The 18,837-nt window shown below is 42.3% G+C and overlaps 1 protein-coding gene and 1 long non-coding RNA gene across 2 annotated transcripts in view; one reads left to right on the top strand and one right to left on the bottom strand.

Annotated features, from left to right (window-relative positions):
* Positions 1–16,076, bottom strand: part of LOC134350593 (uncharacterized) — a 30,604-nt gene extending 14,528 nt beyond the window's left edge. Inside the window, exon 1 of the long non-coding RNA XR_010018942.1 lies at positions 15,841–16,076. This is a non-coding gene — a long non-coding RNA (uncharacterized LOC134350593). The remainder of the gene's footprint in view (positions 1–15,840) is intronic.
* The window catches only part of tshz1 (teashirt zinc finger homeobox 1), a 250,400-nt gene that overhangs the window by 61,549 nt on the left and 170,014 nt on the right, over positions 1–18,837 (top strand). The window lies entirely within an intron of this gene.

The raw sequence follows: 18,837 nt of genomic DNA, 5'->3' as shown, positions 1-18,837 counted from the left end.
CTAATTTAATGTACTGAGAGAACATACATTGTGCATTGTACAGAATCTAAAACTACTGGAGCATTGTATATAAGCTGAACTGAGAAATGTAAAGTTCAACCATGTTTAACTCGTATGTCTTACACAAAAATGATTAGATGAGTATCAGGGGATACAATCAAATTTCAGGGTCAAGACATAATGGAGACCATTTATATTTATATAACCACAGGACATCCCAACGCATTTCACATCAGTACAGTAACTTAGGAAGCATAGTTACTGACATACTGCGAGGAAAGTTGGTGTCCAGTTTGTGCATGTCGAGCTCGTAATAACAGTTTTGTTACTGAAGCCTGTTAGTCTTTTCCCCCTTTGTTTGAAAGGTGAAAGTCAGCCCATGCACCAGGCATTAAGAATCTAGCAAATTCACAGTGCTTATTGTTCAGAAACTTCAGCGCCACACTGAATTATATCCTGACTCACTTACCGGTGTTGGCAGCATTAAGTAATCTCACTGCGGACTGTTGACATGTATTCTGGAGTGGATTGCAGTGTAATTGGTGAACATTTACATGTAAGTTAATTATTTAACAGAACATGCACACAACTAAATTCACACCATTCAGATTTTTCACCCAATGTACTCCAGATGTCGGAGAATATCAGACACATCTATGTTTCATTGACTCTGAATTAATCTGCCAACAATTTATTCAGCTTTACATTTTAGGTGTCAGTGAAGACACAGATGGAAGCACAAACATCCAAGCTGATGACTGAAGTGCTAAGAGAGTGCTACACTGTCTGATGTACTGTTCAGTCTGTCAGAAGACAGGTTGAACTACCCAGCTGGGTGTAAAAGGTCTTCTGCTGCCATTTCAGGAGCAGGAATCCTCCTTGTTGGCAAGGTGAATATCTATCCCTCAGCTGCATCTATAAGGCAAATTCCCTAGCTTAAACATGCCTGTGATATTTTACACTGCCATGATAGAGAATGTCCTTACATTAGCCATTCCTGATGAAAGGTCTCGGCCCGAAACGTCCGACTGTACTGTCCTGCATAGATGCTGCCTGGCCTGCTGAGTTCCTCCGGCATTTTGTGTGTGTGTGTGTGTGTGTGTTGATTAGCCATTGCTGTTTGCTTGGTGCAGCACCCTCTCACAATATATGGAAACTGTAGTAAACTGTCAGGTCAGCATAAAAGGTTTTGGCCGCAGTCTATCATCACTGCAGGACTTACATGTGTCCAGGATCAAGTAGCGGGCAGGAAAAACCTATTCATCCCACACTACCCATCCAGAAAACTGCTTTTTCCAAAAGCTCTCTTGTGGAACACACTGTAGGGCTATTAAAACAAAAGCTTCACGCCATCTTAAAAGTTCCTTCCCCCAGGCAGTTAATCTGACCAATCGTTTTAGATATTCCTCCCACCTCCCCACCTATTACCACAGTCAGCGTACTGTAATCTTTAAAACACTTTTTATATTGCTGTTTACATTGTAAGTCCATGCTGTTATTGAAGTATTTATACACAGTTTATTCCATATCTGTACTTTAACCTCTTACTTTATTTTTATATAATTCTTTATTCTTTATAATTGTTGAATAGTTTTGTTGCATGTCACACACTGACCAACACGCCACAGCTAATTCCTAATGCATGTAAATGTTTAAGGTGAATAAAGTTGATCCTTGATCCTTGAGAGGGAAACAGAACTGACATTTCAAGTTTGAAACCCCTCATTAGAAAAGGGATGAAGGGAGAGCAGGCACTGGAATCTGGAGCAACAGTCTACTTGAGCAACTCAGGAGTCGAGCAGCATCTGTGGGAGAAAAGGAACTGATAATGTTTCAGATCGAAACTCTGCATTGAACTGAGAAAATGCATGGTGCCACCATTTATTACTTGGCTTCTCCCTCTCTCCTTCCACCAGTCCCTTGAATGGTTCAGCACGGTGTCTATTTGTGAAGGTTAGGGAGTGTCGATTGAAGAGACATAATGAGTGACTCAAATCAGGAGCAAATCTTGAAGTACATTGGTAAACCAACATGGGAAAGGATTGGGTGAAAACATGTTGCGGTTTGGAAAGCCTGCAGTCCCCCGGTGTGTACACACCCCAAATCTCCACACCGGGGTGCACGCACTCAACCTGCCCGTTCACTCCTTTATACACGCCACCCCAAACGCAGAGTGAAATTCAAAAATGCACAAATGCTCTTCGACATAGATACAAACAGACATTCAAAAACACACAGTGAAACGCCAAAATAAAAAGAACAGATGCTGGAATTCTGAGATAAACACAGAAACTGCAGGAAATACTCAGCAGTTTGTGAAGGTTATTAGCTATAGTCTACCATTACTGTAGGATTTGTATGTGTTCCGGTCAAAGAAGTGAGCAGGAAAGTCATTGTGGTCATTACCCTGCATGCAAACTGCCTTTTCTGAAAGCTTCCTTCTGGAAAGGGAGTGGTGAATCTGTAGAATTTGTTGCCACAGGTGGCTGTGGAGGCCAAGTCATTGATTATATTCAAGGCAGAGTTTGATAGATTCTTAATTAGTCAAGGCATGAAGGGATATGGGGAGAAGGCAGGAGATCGGGGTTGAGAGGGAAGATGGATCAGTCATGATGAAATGGCGGAGTAGTCTCGATGGGGCAAATGACTGAATTCTGCTCCTATATCTTACAGTCTTATGAAAGTGCTATAGGACTATTAAAACAAAAACTTATTTTAAAAAATTTCTTCCCCCAGGCAGTAGATCTACTCAACCATTCTAGTTACCCCCGCACTCCCCTCTATCACTGACACTGCTCTGTAAACACTTTTTATAATGCTATTTACCTTGAAAATACATGACGATATTTATGTACAGTATTTAAGCACATTTTATTACGCTATCCATGCTTTAACCTCTAACTTTAATTTTTATATATAATTCTTTATTCTTTATAATTGTTGAATGTTGTTTTTTGTTGAGATTTTACAAATTGGTTGTTACATTTCTCATATTTTGTGATGCCTGGAACTGAAAGTAAGACATTCTGTAGAATTGCACATGTTTCTTTTTACTTGCTCTTCCTAGTAGGCCCGTTTTTAACAGGACATCTTCTTCAAGCAGAACAAGCTCAGGAAAACATTAAATAATCAGCATTCCAAGAAAATAAAGTCCTCATAAAACTGATGATACAAGAGACTGTAGATGCTAGAATCCGGAGCAACACACAAGCTTCCAGCGGGTCAGGCAGCATTTATGGAGGGAAACAGACAGTCAATGGTTTGGGTTGAGACCCTTCATCTGGAATAAAAGACAGAGGGAAATACCTATTTCCACTCTCCCCTCCTCCAACTACCTATCAAGCCTCCTCACCTGTATCTGCATCACCTGTGAGCTCTTGCTCCAACCCCACCCCTTCACCTCTTTATACTGGCAATCTCCCCTCTGCTGTCCGTTTCCCTCTATGTGCTGGTTTCCTGCAGCATCTTTCAAAAAATTGGTAGCTGGAGAATGTCATGGCATAGATGACGTTACTAAACTTCAGACATACAGTACTTTTATAAATTAGGCAACCCTAAGGAGATTCTGAGATGTGTAATGTGGAAAAATGTGAGTTTATTCACTGGGGGACAAGGAACAGAAAAACGGACTTTGCTTTTAAGTGCTGGAGTACTGGTTATAGTTGGAGGATAGAAATGCTTGCTGTGTTGGTTCCCTCAGGGATACCAAGTAACAAGGATGGGCTAAGAAAGTGAGGGAATATTCCCTTTACTGTATAGTGGCATGGTGAGACTACACCTAGAAATATGGTGCAGATAAGCCTCTGTATCTAGGGGAGAATACACTTGCCTAGAGGATGGTCTAATAACTCCACCTTTGTCATAACACTCTCCAGCTACTAGTTTTATGAAGCAACACACAAGATGCTGGAGGATATCAGCATATCAGTCAGCATCCATGGTGTAGTGTAGATTCACAGGACTGTTTCTGAAATGTGGAGTTTGTCCTGACAGGAAGGATTGAATTTTGGCCTCAATTAGAAATATAGGATTCAGAAAGGATTGGCAGGATAGACACTGACTGGCTGGTTTCCTTAGGATGGCAACGCAAGAATTAGGGACCACACAGAAGATCAAGAGGTAGTTATTTAGTTTTGGGAAGGGGGGCAATTTGACTGGGAGTGAATGATTTTAAAACTGAAGAGGATGAATTTTTTTGCATTAAAAATGTGGAGATTGGAAAGAAAAATAGACAAAGAAGCTGACATAAATGTATGAATTAGGAGAAGAAGTAGGCTACATTAACCTTTGTGTCTATTCTGCTGTTTAAAAATCTCAACTCCTCGATTCAATCTACCCGCAACAAACTTTCACCCCCATGTCGAAGTTCTCCCTACCTGTACCTTAAATCTAATTCAACCAATACGTTTACTGCCCTTTGAGGAAGAGAGTTCCAAAGATTCACTGCACTCTGGTTCTGTTTTAAATGGGGTTTTCTCCTTATGACTCCTAGTTCGAGATTCACCCACAAAAGAAGTATCCTCTCCACATCCACCCTATAATGACCTCGGAGGATCTTATTTGTTTCAATCAATCTCCCTCCCACTATTCTAAACTTAAAACAAACAGCCTGTCTAAGCTTTCCACAGTAGCCAAGTGCTCACTCTGCTGTTAGTTAGTGAACTTAGAAAATCTAGCCATTATTTAATTGAATGGTGGAGCAAGTTAAAGGTACCATAAGCATTCTTTTGATGGTTTTCTTCTTGAGCTCTTCAAGTTAACTTACCTTTGTGTTTAAAGTGCTTTGGATACTTTAACTTTACACTTGGGGAGGTTGTGTACAGAACCATTTATTCAGTAAGCTAATCCCCAACAGCTGAGATATTAAAACCTTTATAAAGTTTATCTTAAAATAAAGATCAATTGAACTTTACGTTACTCAAAGCTCTATTTCCTCTGATCTTGCTCCTTTTGGTGCTTTGGGACATTAACAGTGGAATCTATTCCCCATAGTTGTAAAATGGATAATTTCTAGTTTTACAATGAACACATAGCCAAGTTCCAGAAGCAATTGATGAGCATATTTTAATTATTTATGTTTACTTAATAATGGCATGTTTAGCTACCACTTAGGAAATTTCGTTTTTGTAGAGCACGAGAGAGAACTTGACATGAGATTTTAAGTGCTAAGTTTCAGGTTAAATTAACCTTTGTTTTGCCCAAATGAGCAACTTATACATATATAATCAAACTTCATTGGAACACTGCTAACACAAAGGTCAATGCAGCTTAAAATAGTGATTTAGCTCAGAGTAATGACACATTGCTGGGAATTTGATGCATGGGTGGATGACTGTAAAGAGAGTGAGAGGAATAATGGGAGCAGCCACTGGTTTAAAGTTGGGAGGGAAGATTGCTGTTTATGTATGGTAGAGCTGCACTGACCCCATCCATCTTGCTGGTTACTGTGAGGCTGAACTAGACTCATGATGACTGGGGCTGAACTCCTGACCCCATGCTTCCCTCCATCACTGAGAGTGCCTCATTCCAACCCTTCTACATCACTGTCCCTTCTCAGCTCCCATCAGGGTCCATGGATAGCTGAAATCTTTATATTGTTGTTATATTAGACTTGATTATTCCAGTGCTCCATCAACCTCCCTTCCATGAACTGCAGTGCACCTGTAGCACAGTTTTAAAAGTTTGTCAAAGACAAAGTCAAGTTAATTGTCATATACACAAGTACAAATATGCACAGATTCAATGAAAAACTTAACCTGCAGCAGCATCACAGGCACATAGCCCCAATTAAACAGCATTCACAAAAATAGCATAAATTAACTATAAACGCTGCAGGTAGTGCTGCTGACTCACAACTTCCGTGACCTGGGTTCAGTCCTGACCTTGGATGCTGCCTTTGCGGAGTTTGTACGTTCTCCCTGTGACCGTGTGGGTTCCCCCCAGTGCTGTGGTTTCTTCCCACAATGAAAATAAATGGCAGTTGGTAGCTTAACTCATTGCTGTAATTTACCCATAGTGCAGAGGAATTAGGATGCAGTTGATGTGGGTGAGAATAGGTTACAGGGAAAGAGAGGGGGGATACGACCGATGGGAATGCTTGAGAGCTGGCATAGAATTAATGGTCTGAAGTGGCTGTTGATTCATGAGGAAACTTCACAGCCTATGTCCTAACTCAAACTGATGATCATTTACCCATCACCTTGTGCTTGCTGCCCTGGACTACCTCCTTGTCCAACTTAAAATCCTCATCCTTGTGTTCAGGTCTCTCCAGGGGCCCACCTTTCCGAGTTCCCTCAGCCCTTCATCCCTCTATTTCATTGTCACTCTTTCAGCTCTGGTCCTTTTGCATATTGCCTATTTGCTTCAACCTGCTGTTGGCAGCTGTAACCTCTCTCCATCTGCAAGCTAGACCTTTGCAATTCCTGCCCTGGACCTGCGGTTGTCTCTCAGGAGGAATTGGAGAGAATGGGTTTCTGGGGTAAATGAATAGGAATGGAACTGTTCTGTGACCTGGCATACACTCAGTGCCTGAAATGGCCTCTTTCAATATTGCAGTGAAATATGGAAACCTCTCCTGTTCATTATCTTTCTCGATTTACACAGAAGCCTAGACTGGAAATCCTAGGTCGTCCAGTTTGATACAAAGCATTGAGCAGCAGAATAATGTTTAAGTACCTGGAAACTATAGAATGTCATGGTACAGAGAGGTCGAAGAGTGTGCATCCTGGTAGATGAAACACACATTAGCATGCAAATACAGTAAAGGGAATGTAAATGTACTTTGAACTGATAGAAGTGTACTTAATTATGAGAGGCATAGATAGAATAGATAGAGTCTTTCACACAGGATTTGTTGTTGTTCAGTTGTTAAGTTGAGTCTGACTCTTTGTGACCTCATGGACCATAGGGTCCATAGGGTTTTCATGGCAAAATATTAAAGTAGATTGCCAGACTTTTCTTCCGCGCATATACTGCTGCTGCCCAAGTTGGGACCTGGCTGGGTGCCTTGAAATCCAATGCTGATGCCACTACACCACCAGTCAGTCCTTCACACAGGGTAGAAATGTCAAATACTAGTGGACATAGGTTTAAAGTGCAAGAGAGGAAGTTTAAAAGAGATTTCTTAGGCAAGTTTTATTTTTCCACAGAGAGTGGTAGGTGTCTGACACGTGTTGCCAGAAATGGTGGAAGCAGATAGCATTGCAACATTTAAGAGGCATTTTCTGGGGTGCTGGGATTTGTGGGATATAGACCATGTGCAGGCAGATGTGATTAGTTTAATGGAGATACAAGAGTCTGCAGGTATTGAAATCTGAAATGACAACAATCTGTTGGAGGAACTCAGTGTGTCAAACAGCATCTGTGAGAGAAAAGGAATTGTTGATGCATCAGATTGAAGCCCTGCATCAGGATTTTTGATGCAGGGTTTCCATCTGAGCTGCTGAGAATTCGTTTTCACTAGTTGATTGACTGTTGCTTGGGATTAGTTTAATTTGACATCATGTTTGGCACAGACATCATGGGCCAAGGGACCTGTTCCTGTGTTGTAGTGTTTTATATTCAATTGTAAAACTACACCTGGAGCACTAAGTTTGGGTTTAGTCTCCTTATTTAGGGAGATATGTACTTCCATTGGAAGTGGTTCAGGGAACGTTTACGTGATAGGTTCTTAGGATGAAGGAATGGATGGTCAGATTGGGCCCCATCTCACCGGGATTTGGAAGAAACAGGTGAAATTTTATTGAAAAGCTCACAGTTCAGAATGCGGAAGCATCCGTTGAAAATGGAGATGAAAGGGATTTATTTTCTCAGAGTCCTGTATCTTTGAAATTCTCTTTCCCAGAGATGTGGGGATAGAGCCATTGAACATAATCAAGGTGGAGAAAGAGTGATTTTTAGTGGATAAAGAAGAGGTTTTGAAGTCAGGCTGGGAAGTCGGGCTAAGATTTTATCAGCCAGAACCTCTCAAATGGTCCACACCTGCTTCTATCTACCTCGTAATGGGCTTGTACCTTATGATTTGCCTAAATCGTTCTGTCGCTGAAAATGTAAGACTTCATCCTGCATTCTGTTATTGTTTTTCTTTGTACTACCTGAATGCACTTTTATGACAAAATGATCTACAACTCAGTACATGCAACAATAATAAGCAATACCAATCACCCAGCTCCTGCATCCCTTGATTCCCTTAATACCAAAAAATCTGTTGACCACTGTGTTGAATGTATTCAGCAATTTAGCCTCCACAGCTTGCTTTGGCAAGAGAATTCCAAAACTTCACTACCCTATGAGTCTTGTTTCAGTCCTGAATGGGCAATCTCTCATTTTGATACTGTGGCTCTGGTTTTAGATACCCTAGACAGGGAAACAGCATTCCCAGATCTGTAAGATCAAGGTCCCAAAGAGGTTTTATATATTTCAACAAGATTACCTTACATTTTTTTAAACTTTAGAGAATATGGGTGCAATGTGCTTACACTCTTCTCATATGACAAACCCACCATCCTTGGAGGCAATCTGGAGAACCTTTACTCCACTTCCTCTATCACAAGTATTACAGTGTCTGTGGAAAATTAATCCCATATCTTCACGCGCCTTCTTCCATAAGACCATAAGATATTGGAGCAGAATTAGGCCATTCGGCCTATTAAGTCTGCTCTATTATTCAATCATGGCTGATTTTTTTTCATTGCCATTTTCCAGTCTTCTTCCCAAAATCTTTAATTCCCTTATCAATCTAGAACCTCTCAAGCTCTGCCTTAAGTACAGCCAATAACTTGGTCTCCAGAGCCCTCAGTGGCAACGAATTCCACAGATTACCACTCTCTGGCTGAAGAAATTCTTCCTCATCTCAGTTTTATAGAGGTATTCTTTTATTCTGAGGTTGTGCCCCATGATCCTAGAGTCTCCTACGAATGGAAACATTCTCTTCATGTCCGTTCTATCCAAGCCTTACAGTATGTGGTAGGTTTCAATGGCATCATCGCCACATTGTTCTGAGCTTCATCACATACAGACCCAGAGATATCAAACACTCCTCATACATAAAGCTTTTCATTCCATAGATCATTCTTGTGAACTGCCTCTGGAGCCTCTTCAATAACCAGAATGTGTGTAATAGACCAAATGGCCTTTGTCTGCACTGTGAAGGTCTGAGTTTGTAAATGGGGATTGCAAGCACAATAATTTTTAGTGTAAAAATATATTAAATTTGGGTCCTCATGGGAAGTTAGATGAAATGATGTTTTATGAAGAGTTGTGTGCTATATGGTTATAGCAAAGAATGCATTACTATGATTATGTTGGGAATAAAATGAACAATAAGTGTAATCTAGAGCAGATGAAGACTTTGAAAAAATAAAATTTATTGAGAAATTATACAAAGTAATTTTACACTGTAGTTATGCTCTGGACCTCTCGCCTTGTAGATGTGTCAATTCAGATTCAATTATAGCTTTCGAAAAGAGTATGGAAAATCTGCAGGAGAATGCGAGGGGAGTCAGTTGATGGGCGTAATGGCAAAAATTGATCCAAAATCAAAACAAAACAATTACTGCTAGCCTGCAACCCCAGACGGAGTTGTTATACTTGCATGACATGCCCACAGCTCCAGTCATTGCTTCAAAGAGTCGAATTCCTTATTTGATCCTTTATTAGCAATTAGCAAATGTACAATTAAACGTTAGGGAACATTATCTCAGCGGTCAACAAAGATATGACCTCCGCCGGCCCCAAGCTACAGACTGCCCTGAAATGAGCATGAACACATAAACCTATTCCCCTCGCTTTTACCTCGCCCCTACTAGTGTGGCTGGATACTATAGTAAACATAATCGCATAGTGTGGAATACGTGGCTCTACAATGGGTGTCAAAGAAGTCTCCTGACTGGTGGATGTAGGTATAAATGGGTTTAGGGGCTCCCAGGTAGTCCATTTCCCAACTGTCCCTCGAAAAACTGCTCCATCCACTAAAGCCCTGCTTAACCCCACATTGTGTTTGACAAATCAAGTCTGTCACAATCCCCAGCGTTGGTCATAGTGTTAGTGTTGCCTTTCTGATGTTTTCCTGCACACATTTAAGCATTTGCACAGACTTAAGAGTGTGAGATGATTGTCACAACATTTAATGAAGCTTTTCACATCATCACAGAGAGTATTTTGGATGAAGTGTGTTAGTAATTGGTGTACCGTGATGCAGTGAAAGACTTTGTTCTGCATGCCATCCATCAGATCATTTCAAGCCGTTAAGTACACTGAGGTAGTACAAAGGGAAAAGAAGTGAAAGAATGCGGAATATAGTGTTACAGTTTCAGAGAAGGTGCATTGCAGGTAGACAGTAAGGTGCAATGGTCAGAACAAAGTGGATCAAAAGTTCATCACTTGTTATCATTAAACTAGAACCCCCATCTGCCAGTCAGCCTCTCCTCACCCGGATCCACTCATATCCCACCTGCTCTTGCCCCAACTCCTCCCAGCACCTCTCCTCTCAACTCTGAAAGGTCTTGACCTGAAACGTCAAAAATCCATTTCCCTCTACAAGTGCTACCTGACTCATCGAGTTCCTCTAGTAGCTCGCTTTTTGCTCTCCAATATTTTCTTCTCTTAACTTTCAAAAATAGATGACCCAGTTCTAATGTAACGTTGTTTGCTGTTTGTAAATTACCGGTTATTCCTAAAGTTGAAACAATGTCCTCATTTCCAAAGTACTTCCTTGTCTGTACCTTGCTCTGAGCCATCCAGAGATTTCTGAAAGGCATTGCTGAAATCCAGACTCACCAGTTAAGTCTCGTGATTCTGAGGGTTGTGTTGCTATGTCACTGTTATAACTTGTTGCTTATGCCAAAGGTCCCAAGTTCCAGGTCACTGCTTTAAGTTATGACCCTGGCAGAGTTAGTTTTGGAATGATGATATTGCACAAGTCTATCCAATTGAAATAAGGGCTCAAAGTGTGATGTGAAGGCCCTTGAAAACTTCACCAAGACCAGGATTGACCCTTTTCTTCCATTGAACTATTGCAATAGCTCAGTACATTGAGCTGAGTAAATTATCTGTTGAGTAAAGATCCTGCTGGTCAGCCCCAGTAATGAGGAAACTCTCTGCACTCTCTCAACCAGCAAGATTACTGTCATGCAGCCTAAGGGACAATACTTCAAAGTAAGACCAATTTATGATGTAGCCAATATCTACAACCATATTTTGGGCTGGTGCTTGTAGCAGAATAATAGGCAGTGTACAACATCATACACATCACTGTACCAATGAGTTTTACAGCCACTAAATACATTTTGAGGCTCTGGCACTATTGCAACAAAGGAAACTGGGCAGTCAGTTTGCATGGAGCTGACTTTCAGAAACAACGGATGACCAGAAAAATTTGTAAGATAAAATACAGTGATTGATAAGGTGGGGATAACTTCTCGATGGTGAATGGTGCATGGGATTCTTATGTTCAGATGGAAACGTAAGCAGGGCAATTCTCCACAAGTGATCTGGTTTCATTTGACAGCTCAAGGAGGTAGGTTAACTGCCTCTGTGCATTACCCTGATGTAAGGTGGAGGCAGATAAATTGATGATTGATGTATCATTGTCACTTGTGGAGAGCATTTATTTTTATGTTATTCAGACCAATGATTCAATATGTAAGCACATTGAAGTAGTACAGATGGACAAACAAAACAAAATGCAGAACATTGTATTTCAGTTGCGGAGAAAATGCAGTGCAGGTAGGCAATAAGGTGCAATGGCCACAACGACTGAGTGATCACAAGTTCAGCTTTCTTGTATAAGAGGTCCATTTCATTGTCTTATTCAGGATAGAAGATATCTTGAGCCTGGTGATTTATGATCTCAAATTCTCTGCCTTCTGCTGATGCAAGGGGGAGAAAATGACCGGTGGAAGGGGTCCTTGATTACTGTATTGGCTGCTCTCCCAAGGCAATCAGAAGTAGAGACAGAGTCAATGGAGGGGAGGTTGGTTTTCATGATAGACTGAGCTGTGCTCACAGCTCTCTGCAATTTCTTGCAGAGGCTGGTGTGTGGTGGTGATAGAGACATGAAAGAGAAATGGAGAATAGGAATGATGGGATGCTCAGAGGGCTAGAATAAATTCAGGGGACTAAATGGTCATCTTCCCTGTCATATGGAACAGTAATTATGGCAAGAAATAATTAAAGTGTGCTATAAGCAAGAATGAGTCCCTGCTCCTTTCCTGTCTCCCATAGTCCACTTTCCTCTCCTGTCAGGTTTCTTTTCTTCTTAACCTGCCAGCTTTTCACTTCATACCCGTTCCTCCATCCACCCAGCTTCCCCCCTCGCCTGCTATCACCTATCACCTGCCAGCTTGTACTCCGTTTCTTCCCCCCCCCCCAACGTCCCCCTTCCTTCCAGTCCTGTTGAAGGGTCTTGGCCCGAAATGTCGACTGTTTATTTCTCTCCATAGATGCTGCCTGACCTTTTGAGTTTCTGCAGTATTTTGCGTGCTTTGCTTTAGATTTCTGTTTTTGAACTGAGAGCAAATTCAAGCCTGTGATCTTAGCAAGATGCCCAAAATCTGCCGGTTATCACAGATTAGATTAGATTTCTTTATGTTAACGTCTCGCAAGATGCATTATTATATTAATAGTAAATAACATCATCTTGGAGATTTTCTCAACATCTGCAAGGTGACAGAGCACCTGAGTGGGACATTCAGCACCATGTCAGCTGTAGTTACTGACAGTCATAGAAACGTTGCTTGGTTATTGTTCAGGATCCCTTCTCCTTCATGTTAACCGATGAAAGAACATTGCCTGTCTCATGACTGCAGGGCATCTCAAAGCCAATGAAATACTTTCTGAAGTCAGGCCACTGCTGAAATGAAAGGAATAAAAATGGCAATTTGTGGACAACAAGTTCCCACCAAAAAGTGATTGTGACTAAGTTTCCTGCTTTAGTAACATTACTTGAGGGGCTAATGCTGGCAAGGATGCTGGGGATAATTCTCCTTGCTGTTCTTTAGTGAAGTGTTTTGCAATACCTCAGTCAGACTCCTCTGCTCCAAGAGAATAAACACAACCTGATTGTGGTAAAGGTTTCAGTCCCTACCATGCTTTTAAGCAATAAGTTCCATATCCCCACCATCCTCTGGGTAAAAACACTTTCCCTCATTTCCTTTTTAATTCTTCTCCCATTTAAATAAAATCTACAGACCAAGTTGCTGATCTTTGTGCTGAGGGAAACATTGACTCCGTTTAGGCCTCTCACAGTTTTATAAATCTCAATTAAATTACCCTTTCTCCCCTTTGTTGCAAAAACTATCCCAGTCAGAAATCTCTTGTTTTCTTTATAGTTACCCAGCTCTGACACAACCTGAGTAAATCTCCTTTGCACCTTTTTTTTTCCAGTGCTGTAGTGTAGTGTGATCACGAGAACTGTATGCAGTGTGCCTTAACTAATGTTTTCTCAATCCTAGCAAATCTGATATGTAATTGGATTATTTTAGTCTCATGTACTAAAATACAGTAAAAGCTTTGGTTTGAATGCCATCCATACAGATAATTTCAACCGGTAAGTACATCCAGGTAGTACAAAGGGAAAAGCAATAACAGAATGAGGAATATAGGGCTACGTGGTGGACTAGTGGTCAGCATAATGCTATTACTGTGCCAGAAATCACCAATCAAGGTTCAATTATCATCACTGCCTATATGGAGTTCGTACATTCACCCCGTGACCGCATGGCTTTCCTCTGGGTGCTCTGGTTCCGTCCCACACACCAAGGACGTATGGTTAGAGTTCCTGAGTTGTGAGCATGTTATGTTGGTGCCAGAACCATGCCAACACTTGCGGGTCGCCCAGCACAATCTTCACTGACTTGATTTGACGTAGTGATGCATTTCACTGTATGTTCTGATGTTTCGATGTACCTGACAAGTAAGGCTAAGGTACAGTTACAGAGAAGGTGCAGTGCAGGTAGACTGCAAGGTTCAGGGGCCATGACGAGGTAGATTGTGAGGTCAAGAGTTCATCTTTATTGTACAAGTGTCTTGTCACAGCAGGGAGAAAGCTGTTCCTGAGAGTGGTGGGATGAGTTCTGCCCAAAGGAAGGCGGGAGAAGAGAGAATAACTGGGGTAGGAGGTAGACCCCAGGTTACGACAGGGTTCCATTCTCCAGGACTCTCTGTGACTAGAACTGTTTGTAAGTTGGAAATAAACAAGAACAGAGTGCGGGAAAAGGTTACATAAGCGGCTTTAATGAGAGAGCGAACAGGCGGGGGAAGAGTGAATGCCAGCTGACCTCACCGACTGAGGAGTGAGTGACTGTGCTCTGTGCTCCCAGCTCTGCTTAGCTCATTCCAGCCCCTGAGTGTTGTGGCTCAGGGGTGGTGATAATACAATGCAGAAATGTCTAAATCCTACCTGACAGAAGGTGCCTGTGTTCCTGCAGCACCTGGCAAGTCCATTGCCATTCACCCCCACTGTCTCCCAAATGCTTACTCGTACGTAGGGGCATTCACAACCCGGGAAGGACATGTACTTGTTCGAGCATTCTGTGTCTCAGCTAATACAGGCAAGTATCCTGTACACCTCTTTAACTCCCTTAATGCTGTGTCTTGCTACCTTTAGGGATTTGTGGACTACATTCTGTTTTCCATGTGGTAAAAATGATCGGATTTTCCAAACGTTAATTAGATTTACCAGTCTGTGCTTATATGAAGCATTGGCATTCGCAGGCATTCTGAATATCTGCAGAAAAAAATTATGCTCCTGAATCCCATTCTACGGCATGAGTGCTGAACTGGGTCAGTGCTGTATTAAAACATGCACATACTACGACTGTGCGTGAATCAGCATGGGTGGTGTTTAATTTCAGTGTAAATTAACTGTGACTATTAACACACAAATGCAGCAGCAAGCGTTTATCTGTTACTTAGCAAACTAGTACTTTGCCTGCAATGTTTCTATATTTTCCACAGCTTCATTTAATTCTCAGCAGCGCTGGGAAAATGTTTTAAAACTGCGGAAGGAGCTGCTGAGGCAAATGGCACATTCTTGTAGAGGGAGAACTGAGGAGAAGGTTGAACTGATGCTGAGATACGAGGAACAGTGGGAGGAGGCTTGAACTGAGCATAAGGGCTGAATGGCCGATGTTGTGATGCGAAGACCATGCAGAATTGATGCAATTCTATCTTTCCTTCAATGTTCAGTAAAGAGTCACCTCTCATTGTTTTTGTTCTAAGTCTAATGGAAGAACAATAGCAAGGCTGTTGATTATTCTTTCAGGTTTCTTTTGAATAAAAATTTATATAAACTCTTATTGTCAAGCAGGTGAAGTGCAGATATAATGCTTCCAAAACTCGTCACCCTGCCGCTTGTTAGCTTTACCCTAAAGTTCAAAGTACATTTATTAGCGAAACATGTATGCTATTAGCAAGCTTGAGTTCTGTCTCCTTACAGGCAGCCACAAAACAAGAAACCCAGTTGAACCCATTAAAAAAAGACAATCGTACACCCAAAGTGCAGAAAAAAACACATTGTACAAACAATAAAAGTAAGCAAATAACATTCAGGACTGAAGTTCACAAAAGTGAGTTCACAGACACAAAGCCAGTCACAGCCGGCCCAGCAGCTTGTTATTTGCAGGGTGCAGCCTCAGTTCAGTGTAGAAATGAGTAAAGCTGGCAAGCAGTGAACTGAACACTGGCCTGACGCTCTCCTCTGACCCCAGCACCTTGACATTTTGAATCTGGCCTGGCACTGAAATCAGCCAAACAGCAAGTCGCATGTTGCCCTCAGAGCCTGGCCCTGCCATTTTGATACGCTCTTGGGCCCGGGACCCACCACCTCGATTTGGCCCTTACCTGAGCTTTCCAGTCGGGCCCAGCACTTAAATTGGTCAAACATCATCTTGTTCCTCGGTCTCAAGCTCGGACCCGGGCCCCACCGCTTCGACTCAGATCTGTCCCTCCGAATCGGCTCCAAGCCAACTCCAGCAGTGGGCAAACATCTGCTTGTCCCCCACTCTTGGGCCTTGGTCCTGGTTGCTTCAATTTGGCCCGTACACACCACGCCACTACAGTCCTGCAACTTTGACACTTCAATTCACACCACAAAAATGCAAGGTCATACAGGCTGTCCTAAAGTTCAACTCCAGAAGGGAAGGTCCGGGTTATTGATTGCAGTAATCATTTTCAAGAAAAAGTGGTGTGATTACTAAAATAGTTAATAAATAGTTTTGCCGCCAGTAAGTCATTGTTAGCCTTCACCAGCACCATCTTAAACTGGAAGCTGCTGTTAATATCATATATAATCACAGTTAAGAAAATTTTCAGTCGGTGGTTTATTGTAGAATTTAATTGGTATGTATCAGAATAAAGGTCACAATTCAAACCATTTTGACTATTCTGTACCAAGCAACAAAAACACTAAATTATAACTTTTCCCTCAGTGGCACACACACTGCAAGTGTTATAAGTAGAGTTGGCCAGATCAGCCATGTTTTTATTCAATAGATTGATATAAATTATTTGCAACTTTATTCGTTGTAAATGAGCTGCGGTTGCACAATTCCTTTCTGTTAGTAATGATGGGGTCACCACTGTGCAGTATTTATTGCCCATCCCCAACTACCTGTTATGAAGGTGACAGTGAGTTGCCTTTTATAATGCACAGTGCTCTCTAGCTGATATGAAGAATAGTCAATACGTTTCCAAATCAGGACAGAGTGTGACTTAGAAAGGGACCTGCATTGAAATTAATCTCCTTACAGGCAATCACAAAACAAAGAAACCCAATGATGGTATCCGTCTGTCTCGAAGGACCATGGCGAATGATGATCATCATCACAAGCCTGGGTGGAGGGTATGGAGATCCTGAGATGCCCAGTCGTCAAGATCCCCCTCTTGGCTTCACCAGTGAAGTTCAAAGGGAAGCTTGTGAAGCAATATGCTTGGCTGCAGGAGCTGCTGGAAGGATGTTCATTGATGTCCACTGCTAATTTGCTGTCTGGGTTTGCTCCTGTAGCCTTTGTCTCTTCCAAGGATGCCACCAGGCAGTGGGGCTATTTACCCATAGCTGCGGATCTGGTTCACGAGCACCAGGGCGTGTCCACACACCTGTGTGCTACCTGTGCAGGGGCCAGATCTCCTCCCCGTCCTCTGTGGTTCAGCCCGAGTCTGAAGGGAGTTCCGTTTGCATGTGTTGCCAGCAAGGAGGCTGTGTACTGGCAGGGAGAGACCTACACACTCAACTTTTGTTTTCGCGGGACTGCTGGCCAGCGGTGGAAGCTGAAAGTGAGAGCGGCAAGTACTACCCGTTACACTACCATACTAGATGCAGCACAGCAACCTTTTGAAACCCAACAGAACCCATGAAAAAAGACCATCATACACCCAATGTGCAGAAACCTGCACGACTGTAATCCGTGCACCTGCTGCCCTTGTTATTTTTTAGTGATGGGATTGTGGATTTGGGAGGAGCTGTTAGAGTTGCTTGGGTGAGCAACTAGTGCATTTTGTAGATGGAGCCCACTGCAGCCACTGTGAATGAGGGACTCAATATTTAGGTGGTGAATGGCCTGCCAGTTCAGTGGGCTCCTTTGTCCTTTATGATGTTGAACTTCCCCAGAGTTGTTAGAGCTGTATTCATTCAGATAGGTGGTTCATATTCAGTCATACTTGTGCCTTGTTGATGATGAAAGAGCTTCAATCTGGATGTCAGGAGTTGAGTCAGTCACTGCAAGGCACCTGCTCTTGTAGCCATATCTGGGTGGGGCAGAGTCATAGTATTGCCAAAACAATAATATCACCCTACACCTTTGGCAACAAATGCAACATATTACTTTAGAAACACTTCATTATTAAGTTCCTCTCTGCCCTCCTGATGCTAACACATGCGGGTGCATGACATTGTGATACCTCCTGGAATCATTGAATCACTGAGTCCAGAATGAGACTGGAAAGAGGTATCCTATCTCGACCCATAATCCAACATTTCCCTTGGCAACACACACAAAATGCTGGTGGAATGCAGCAGGCCAGACAGCATCCGTAGGAAGAAGCACAGTTGACATTTCGGGCTGAGACCCTTCGTCTTCCTTTCCCTTGGCAGTACATGTACAAGGTTGAGCGAGAGAGGGCTTTTCTGAAAGGTTGAGTGAACGAGGGCTTTCCTCTTTGAAGGAGGATGAGAGGTGACTTGGTAGAGTTGTGTAAGATGATAAGATTCATAGATAGAGTGGACAGACAGTGCCTTTTTCCCAGAGTGGCAGTGGCTAATACCAGAGGACATCTTTTAATGGTGATTGGAGGAAAGTTTAGGGGAGATATTAGAAATAGTTTTTTTTTTACCGAGAGAGTGGAAGGTGCCTGGAATACACTGCCAGGGGTGATGATAGATAGAAGATAATACATTAGGACATTTAAGAGACCCTTACAAGTGGATGAAGGAAAAATGGTGGGTTATGAATTGCATAGGAGGGAAGGGTTAGATTGATACTGGAGAAGGTTAACAGATTGGCGCAACATCGTACGCTGAAAGGCTCATACTATGCTGTGCTGTTCTCTGTTCTATGTACAGTTCTAGTTTAGGAGTTCCAGTACATTCAGATCCCACTACTTCAGGTCCTCTATACAGATCATCCTCCCCCCGTGTGAACACTTTGGTTGGGTTGTGTTGATGCCTTCATTGTAGATTCCTGCCTGGCCAGAGCACTGCAGCTTTTGGATGCCCTGGAGGTCAGATGTGGTTGCCACTGAGCTGAAACCATTGTGTCTGTGGGTGCAGCACAACTTGCTGAGCTGAGGAGCAGATTACCCTTCGCAATTAGCCTCTTAGCTTGATGTTCAACAGCATTACCG

This window comes from Mobula hypostoma, chromosome 1 (genome assembly GCF_963921235.1).
Source record: "Mobula hypostoma chromosome 1, sMobHyp1.1, whole genome shotgun sequence".
NCBI lineage: Eukaryota > Metazoa > Chordata > Chondrichthyes > Myliobatiformes > Myliobatidae > Mobula > Mobula hypostoma.
The sequence above is the reverse complement of the archived record's forward strand: the minus strand, read 5'-3'. Positions and strand labels throughout refer to the sequence as shown.